Source organism: Quercus suber, unplaced genomic scaffold (assembly GCF_002906115.3).
Source record: "Quercus suber isolate HL8 unplaced genomic scaffold, Cork oak 2.0 scaffold_188, whole genome shotgun sequence".
Classification (NCBI taxonomy): domain Eukaryota; kingdom Viridiplantae; phylum Streptophyta; class Magnoliopsida; order Fagales; family Fagaceae; genus Quercus; species Quercus suber.
Genome location: NW_027069646.1, coordinates 75,128 through 85,440, shown reverse-complemented (window position 1 = coordinate 85,440; position 10,313 = coordinate 75,128).

The window sequence follows — 10,313 nt, the reverse complement described above, 5'->3', positions numbered from 1 at the left end:
GACAAAAAAAGAATTGAAATAGATTGGAGATCCCAAGCACAACCATCATTTATCACATGCTTTCAGCACTTTGCTCATTATGGTAGTACACTCTCGTGATAGTCTTGTAGGCCCCATAGGCATAAATAATGAAATACGTCATATTTGTACTCAGCACATCCTTGAGACTTTAGGAAGTGTGGCCACAAATGCAATCACGTCATTTATCAGCCGCCCATTATTTCATATGGCTTCAAAAGTCACAATCACGATCACATCTCTCTCATTCCAATTCCTATTCCATGATAAGACACGTTGTGGCCGTCCACCATTCTCCCCTGCAAACCCATCAGAGGCTGACAACGACACCCAGCTAAAATATCGAGTGCTCTTGATTTCATGAAATGAGAATCTTTTGAGTGTCAGAAATACTGTTTATCCATACATGGTTCTATCTTCTATGGCTCTACAGGTTATCTACGTATATCGGTATATGTGCCTACGCAAGAGAAAAAAAAAAAAATTTATATTCTTAAATGTTACGTTTTATTGCACTTTTTGGCATTATTTATAACTATACTATTTTTAGTATTATTCATAACTATACTATATTATTTTAACTAATTTTTACATTTATCTACAGTATTTTCAGTAATAAGTTTTCAGTTTCAACAAAATAAACGGTATTTAAACAGGTCCTACGCCTTCGTTTGTATAGCGTTTTCAGTTGCTAGTTGCACGTTTGCGTTTCATTTTTGTGAGTCTTGTGCATTATTCATGAAAGCTACAAATACTTTATTCAGCAATTTTTTTTTTTTTTAAATTGAGTCCCACAGCAATATTCATATATTTAAAAATTATTTTATTACAATGTTTTCAGTTTTCAGCAATAAGCGGTATTCAAATAAACCTTACATGTGTGTTTGGCATGCTTAGGGGTCGTTTGGTAACGTTGTTCTTGTAAAATTGTTTATATTTTTTGGAAATATGTGTGGGTGAAAAAATGTGTGAAAATACGTATAATATTGTTTAAAAATTGAAAACATGTTATTAAACTACTATACCAAATGAGGCCTTAATTTTGCCAACTTATTTTACTATTTAACTTATTATATATAATTTTAGGAGCCCTGTAGTTTTATTTATTAAAAAAAAATAAGGGGTTAATTTTGTTAAAATTTTTATTAAAAAAAGTGTTTTTTTTTTGGGCTAAACTACAACATTATCATTCAACTAGCAAATATGATGGCTGTCAGCCTTACAAGCATCTGCAAATTACTACATGAAGAAGACTACACTCATTGAAACAAAATGCTCTACAAAATCTGATTGCATACTTGCAGCCTCATGGGCAACAGTATTGCAACATCTTCTAACCCAACAAAAATTACAATTCAAAAAGAATTTATGAAGATTAAGTATATTACTAATAATAGTAGCAATGGACCAATCAAGCTGCAATTCAAATATGGTTAGAGGGTCAAAACAGGACTTAACATTTCCTTCAATGATGATATGCTACTAGTTTTCACTTAGAGCTAGCTGGATTACCCAAAGCACAGCTATAGCTTCACCTTGCAATAGTGAGCACCATTCATGCATTTTAGCCCAAACTTTAAGCACCTCTTCTTTTTTATTTCTAGCCACCACCGTCAAAGTAGTGGCATTTTCAAACACAGTAGCATCCACATTGATTTTAAACCATCCATCCTCTGAGCTTCCCAACCATTTAAGCTCTTGTCCTTGCATGGATAAGGTCTTTTCTTTAGGAAAGGTCTTGGCATATTCCATAGTTCTCTTCATTATATGTTGGGTGGTTTCCATAATGTCAATGTGGCCTCCATTATGCACTAACTGATTCCTCATGAACCAAAAAACATAAAACAAAAAACATTTTAGCTTTTAGCCAGAAACACAACAGTAGTAACGTAACACTGGCAAGTTGGCAACAAGACCAAATTGTATATTACTCCAAGAGAAGGAAAAAAAAATTATAGATTTGCATAAATTTTAAAGAACAATAGAACTAGAGAGTTCCTGATGTTATGATTTCTAATTATTTTTAAGAAAATTAGTTTGTTGAGTTCAATTTATTTGAATTTTGAACTTGTGCTATTCTCAATGGTGGTACGTACTAACTACTAAGAGCGACGTTTTAGTTGATGCAAAATTCTTAACCTATTTTAATATAAAAACTCCCTTTTTCCTTTTTATAATTTACTCCATCGTTTTCTTAAAAGTTACTGCCACTTTTTGAACGGAGTTTGTACAGTGCTTTTATATTAGAAATCATTTCCTTTACTCTTTTGCACTATATTTTATTAAAATATTATTATTTTTAATAAATTTTTTATTACTCTCCCAAATTATTTCCCTCAATAAAAAAAATGTTAAGAATCAAATTTGCATATGAACAGTTATCGTGTATATTTGCTCAGATATTGTAGCTAGAATCCTTTTTGGGTTGGGTGCACAAATTGTGGAGCTTATGCCATTTAGATGGACTGTGAATGATCTAAGTTTCAAATCAGTAATGCTCATCTAAATTAGGTTTCAACTTTTACATTTATGGAATGAAGCCCTGGGCTTGGTCTGGTCTATAGAACAGACGGATATAGCAAACTATAGAATAAAGGTATACTAACAAGTATCAACAGGCAGAAGATGCCAATCAATACAAATAGCAGGCCCCTGTGAATAAGAAGAATCCTTAACTTAAAACAGAGAACCAAACAGAGAAATAATTTCATCGACCAGATGGACCAGCTTGGCCATCGCATCTCGAGGAGGAAGGTTAAGCATCGATACCGCTAACTTGATTTGGTTTGGACATATACCTGTGTCGTTTGTGTTTTTCTCCGAAGTTCTTTTACTTTATTCGTACCTCACAAACTGCTTCACAAGCTTTTCGATTCCTGCTTGGGGAGATTTAGAGGGGCATCTTTGTCTGGCACCCCTCATACTGTGCGGGTGATCATTCTATTAGCATGTGAACCCTAAATGCATGATTATGTCATATGTACAGTCACAGTAATAGCGCACTAATAATGCTAGCTTGTATCACACACTTTGCAACAATAATTCAAAGTGAAAAATTGTGACTAAATATTTATTACTAGTTACAATAAAACTTGTGATATTAGCATTAGTAACTATTTTAACGTTTCCCTTTATAAAAAAAACTATGGGTCCGTTTGGATAGCACTTATTATTGCTGAAAGTTGATAAAAACTGATTATTGATAAAAACTGATTGTTGCTGAAAACACTGTAGCAAAATAATTTTTAAATGTGTGAATAATATTGTGGGACCCACTTTTAATATTAAATATTGCGTGAATAGTGCGTGAACAGTGCACGCACAGTGATTTTTTCTCAGAAAAGTCAACAAAACCGGCAAAAAAAAAAAACTTGCGTTTTCAGACCTGCGTTTCCTCTCCAGCTAGTGCGCGTGGGTCCCCCAGTGCAAAACGTGGAACGCTGAATTAAGTAACTAACCGTGCTATCCAAACCGGGTTTATATTAACGCTTGCTTGCATTTGTCTATTTTATAAAATTTGACGTTTCTAATTAAATAAAATCATATAGCTTATAAGAGCATTTGTACCAAACAGTGCAAAACAAAAAATGTATCAATTTTACATCTAACCTTCAAATTCACTCCATCAATCAAGCTAAAAATTGTAAATTTACATTAACACTATTTACTTTGCATATAATCTTTTATTTTTTCTTTTTATATTTCGAGATTAAAGAAAAAAAGTGGATGGTGGTTATTGTGTGTGAAGAAAAATAAACAATTAAAAAATTTAAGAAAAATTAATATTTTAATATAATGTAGTGTAAAATAAGATATCTGATATGTGATATTTTGAATAGTAAGTATATAAAAAAAAAAATCAAGTTTTTATATTAAAATAGACAAAATCTTTTGTACGAGCTAATGTAAATGTTATAATGATTAGGATGATAAAAGCTTCAATCATCCATGTAGAAGAATAAGATCCAAAGTAGAACTCATAAAGACCCCTTTATAACATATTCAAAAACTCTTTTTTCTTTGTCAAGAAAATGTAAGAAGAAAAAGAAAAAGGAAGAATGAAGTCCTTAAATAAATTCCCAATAACCAAGCCCAAAAATATATATATATATATATATCTATTTAAAATTTCATATCACAGGGAAAAACGCCGCGTACGTGTTGGGGTGAGTACTAATAACAGAGAATCTTCTGAAACTGAGAAGATGCTTATTGTGGGTGGTATTCTATGCGTAAACACAATGGTTAGAAAATCTTCGAATACTATTTTCTCTCTTTTGTTTTATTGATGTTCGAGTAATATATGGGTGATGCCAATAACAGTGTATAAAAGGATATACGTGTGTGTGGCCTCAGAGAAAAAAAAAAAAAAATGCTGTCAAGATCGAGGTTATTCGTTCTCTTCAGGTGGGGAAAAGTTTATAACCTAGGGGGGAAAAAGAAAGCTTATTATAAACACCATCAAGAGGAACTTTCGAATGTGAAAATGTGCACCAATATTACAGTATGATGGATCCCACATTTTCGTGTATGCATTTCAATGTTGTCGGGGAGAAAAACAAAAACACAGGGTTATTCTTGGTTAGGGTATGGAATGTATAGTTCCATCATTTCTTTTGTGGAACATTTTGGAAGGAAAGGAATAAGAGAATGCTTAAAGGGTAAGAACTTCCTAAAATCAATGCATGTTATTCTTTTTCCTTGGATGTTTATAGATAAGCGTAAACCCTCTCATGTACGTGACTTTTCTTAAACAAGTTGAAAAAAACACTAAACAACAACCAGTCTCTTACAAAAGAACTCAACTTTATTAAAAGTTAGCAAATTATCCACCATAGGTGGTGGTTCATACAAAATTAGGAAGTCAGTAATCTGAACTGCTCCCATTTTTGCAAGCCTATCAGCACATCTATTAGCTTCCCTAAAGATGTGGGTCACTGAGTAATTAGGGAATGATCTGATCAGGGTCCTACAATCATTTAAGAGAGGTTCAAGCATGAGATTAATAGAGATAGGATTAGTAAGTAAATGAACAAGTACATCAACATCAAGTTCTATGTTAATGTTTTGTAAATTTAATTGACGAGCCAGAGAGAGGCCATCCTTGAGGGTCCAGAGTTCTGCCATAATACTGGTCATGTTCCCAAGCTTGCTTAATTTTTCACAGAAGCAGTTGAATATATAGTGTTACAAGGAAACCTTTGCTTATGTGATATAAATTGGGTGGAGTTGGGACATTTTGTCCACCAGTCATAGCTGACCATTTTAGTATGTTTAAAATATGACTATTTTAGTATGTGTGAAATTAGATGTGTCAGCAGTATTACGCTAAAAATACAAAGCCCTTGTACCAAGCTATCAAAAGAGAGAGAGAAAAAAAAATCCCTTTTAACACATTTAATACTAGTGGAATCCATTATTAAATATAAAAAGAAAAGCTATTTTTTAATAATGTTAAATAATTAGTGAGCTCTACATTTAGAGTTCAACAACATTGTCTGATCTCTTTTATATATGAGTGTTGGGTCACTATAACAAAATGTATTTTTAGTGACGAAAAAATTCGTCACTAAAAGTCCAGTTTTTCGTCACTGAGAACATTTAGTGACGAAATTGGACTTTTAGTGATGAAATTCGTTTCATCGTTGTAGCTCCGTTGCTAAAAGTCCTGGTGATGAAAAATTTCATCACTAAAAGTCCGATTTGTTTATATAAAAAAAAAAAAAAACTTTTAGTGACGAAAACGTTTCGTCGCTAAATGTTTTTATCGCTAAAAACAGTATTTAGTGATGAAAATATTTCGTCACTAAAACCATTTCAGTTTATTAAATCATATTAGTGACGAACAATTTCGTCACTAAAACTATTTTCAGGTACATATAGTAACGAAAAAATTCGTTACTAAAACTATTTTTAAGAAAATCCAGACACATAGAGCGACGGAAATATTCTTCACTAAAACCATTTCTTACAAAATTCCGCTACATTTAGTAACGAAATATTTCGTCATTAAAACAATTTTTTGTTGCCATATTTGTGACAAAAAAATTCATCACTAAAACTTATTTTCTGTTTTTATTATTTTCATGGTGTTGATATTAACCTGTCATTACATTATTAAAACCTTACATTTGATTAACACATTTATTTCAAAAATACATTTATAAAAAATCGATCCATACATTCCACAAGTTAAAATTAGAACAAGTATCCAATTCAATCTCCTTTCATACAATAATTGTTTGCAACACATACAATAACTTAAGATGTTTTATAACAATACAAAAAATGTAGCATAATATAATTAGAACCAACGGAAGATGTCTTCATATGTCTTCAAATAATGCCAAAAGTAAATCCCCTAAAGCCACCAATAAGAAATCTGCACAAATATAAAAACACTACTACATTAAAATCGTAAAGTAAAAACATTAACTATATTATAAGAAACATTTCTAACAATGAATTAAAAGTAGCCACACCAATAAATTAAAATCACAACTCCTAATGTATTAGTTGTAGAAAGCAAATATAAATTTTCAAGTGTAATAAAATACTAGCCAATAAGTGATTTAACTTAAAAATGAACCACCCCCCATAGCTAAAAGCGTCATCATAACCCTTGCTCCTCAAAAACACTCCCAATATTCATTCACATTAGCAAGAATTGAAAAATACTTACAATATATATTTAAATCACCATATAACACCATGCAAGCCACCCGCTTGCTCCAACACAACAACCCATCACAAAACTAATCACAAACATCACAAGTACAATACTTACAAATATTGAAATCGAATAAAATAATATTCATCACATCTAATTAACAATATTGATTCATATTTGCAAGAATTGAAAAACATTCCCAATATATATTTAAACCACCTTATAACACCATGCAAGCCACCTGCTTGCTCCAACACAACAATCCACCACAAAACCAATCACAAACATTACAAGTATAGAGTTTTTACAAGTATTGAAATCAATTAAAGTATTATTTATCACATCTAATCAACATGATCCATTCACATTTGCAAAAAACTAAAGACACTCCCAATATGAATTTAAACCACCTTATAACACCATGCAAGCCACTTGCTTACTCCAACACAACAACCCACTACAAAACCAATCACAAACATTACAAGTATTGAAATCAATTAAAGTACTATTCATCATATCTAATCAACAAGGTCCATTCATATTTGCAAGAAATTAAAAACACTCTCAATATAAATTTAAACCACCTTATAACTCCATGCAAGCCACTCACTTGCTCCAACACAACAATCCACCACAAAACCAATCACAAACATTACAAGTATAGAGTTTTTACAAGTATTGAAATCAATTAAAGTATTATTTATCACATCTAATCAACATGGTCCATTCACATTTGCAAAAAACTAAAGACACTCCCAATATGAATTTAAACCACCTTATAACACCATACAAGCCACTTGCTTACTCCAACACAACAACCCACTACAAAACCAATCACAAACATTACAAGTATTGAAATCAATTAAAGTACTATTCATCATATCTAATCAACAAGGTCCATTCATATTTGCAAGAAATTAAAAACACTCTCAATATAAATTTAAACCACCTTATAACTCCATGCAAGCCACCCACTTGCTCCAACACAACAACCCACCACAAAATCAATCACAAACATTACAAGTATAGAGTTTTATAGGTATATAAACAGAGTTTACTTACTATGATCAAGCTAAGTGTACAAATCTGATTTGTTGGCTAAGCTTTAGTCTTTGATTTGTTCACAGATCTAAGCCTCTTTCTATTCCCCTACAGCAACCCAAACAATCACTAACTATCATCACATTCAACCAAAAACCTTGTCACCAATGATAGGCCACAAACTGAATGACCCCTTGTGATAAAACTAATTAATTAATTAGCCAAGTTATTAATTAATCAATTTATCATGCAATTGCGTAGAAGCACAAACAAATCACCAAAAACTAAATATGCAGTGGAAATTAAATGACACGGTGATTTGTTTACGAATGGGGAAAAACCTCGCGGCAAAAACTCCACCGGGTGATTTTCATGTCACCACTCCCAAAACTCCACTATTATCAAATCAAGCGGTTACAAGTAAAGGAATCCCAAGTACCTTACCAACCTACAGTTGAACCCTTATCCCAATACCCAATTGGACTTGATCTGTAGCGACAGTTCCCACCTTTGATGCACGGCTCCTAAGTACGTGACTAACCAATGCGCGGATCCCAGTACGCGACTTCAGAACACCAACTTAAGGAAGAAAGGTTGGCTGCAAAGTTCTTCAGTTTATTCTACACGATAAAGATCAGGAAGATGATTGGTCACAAAATCCTATGGTGCAAATACACAGCAACTTCTTGAAGGAAGATGAACTAGGTCAAGAACTTCATCTTTTGATCACAATTTGCTTGAACAGAGATTGCTCAATGAATTTGCAACTTGTGTCCCACTTGACGGCTCTTAAAACAATCATTTTATATGTTTAGGGTTTGGAAAAAAGAAGGCTCAAAAACATATTCACGAATCCTAAGAAAATCAAATTAGAAAATCTGAATTTTTAAATCTCGATAGATAGCAGGTGTCGAGGTAGCTATCGAGCAGGTGTCGAGTTTTAATGAAATTGCACTTCAGCTTGCTTTTTCTTGGACAGACTTGATAACTTCAACACTTGACCTTGAAATCTTGTTTCTTGAAGTATTAAAAACACCTAGAACTACCCAATTACAAGTAGAGTGCGTTTTGTCAAAAGATTAGCCAATTTACATAAATAAGTAACATATGTTTTTAACAAGTGAAAACACATATGTCCTAACAATCTCCCCCTTTGGCAATCCATGACAAAACCACAACAAACAAATGAACATATGAGAGAAGTCATAAATCACTAAACTCATATTCACTTGTTGAATACAATAAAATCTATCCTAACACAAAATCTTGAAAAACTTTGCAAGAAGAGAGTTTATGGCAAGTAGACTTTGACAACCTGTATTTCTGAAACACTTTAAACAAAACTCATCAAGGCATCTTGTGTGAAACAGAAATAATAGATTGCATACAAGGTATAAAGAACATGTGTATAAAGATAGAGAAGAAACAACACATGAAGAGAGAGGTGAAAGAAACATACATCCACATATATAAAGAAGGATAAGTACAATGTATGTAAAAATGGTCAAAGGAACTCATATACAAGATCAATGTATCTATAAAGAATAGAAAAGAAAAGATACATAAAAGCCTCACTACATCCCTCAAGAATATCAACACTCCCCCTATCAAAATGTCCTATACTAACTTTCCCCCTAAGATGACTACTCTTATAACCCAAAACTACTCCCCCTTTTTGTCACGAGTGACAAAGGGTAGAGTGTCATGCAGACATCTCATCAGTAGAGCTAGCATCTCCATCAACATCATCATCATCATCCTCAGAATCTGAAGCTGCCGGAGTAGGTGGTGAAGGAGTAGCCTCTGGAGCAAAACCACCCATGGTTGCCTACCGTCGTGCAATATGATCAATAGAACATTCACCTGATACAACTCAGCAGAGAGTGTATCAAGGCGAGTGTCCATGAGCTGCAGCTGCACCATAATATCTCCTAGAGATACATCGCCCGTAGAGGAAGAAGGAGCAGATGTAGATGGAGCGGATCTGGATGGAGCAGATCTAGATGGAGCCGAACGGGAGGGAGGAGTGGCGTTCACCTGTCGCGACCTGAACTGCGCCTCACTACATTTTACGGTAGCGGCATCTATGGCAGATATGTGTGTGAAGTGGTCGGACACAAGAAAGGGAACAGAAAAATGGCGTAAGATCCTCGTGATAGCGGAAGGAAAGATGAGCTTATCACGAGACGCCGAATCAAGATGAACATCTATGATAGAAAGAATGAAGTGAGAAGAAAAATCTAGAGTAAGATGCTCTAACAAAGATAACAAAAATCGAGCACGAGGCTTAGTGATGGAGTTGTAGTGAGAAAGTGGATGGAGTACAAAAGTCATCACCGTGTTAAGAAATCTAGGACCTTTAGCAAAAGGCCTACATGATGTGTACTGATGCTCTCCCCAATCAGCAGGGCGTTGACAAAAGGCAGAGATGAGCTCATCTTTGGATACAGTCTTCAGACGCTCACAAGAAGGATAGTCAGAAAACTCTATCCTAGAAACTTTAAGCACATCCGCAACTAGTTGCGATGTGACAAGAATGCGCGTACCTCGAACGCGAGTAAAAAAGAGAGGTACTGAACGATCT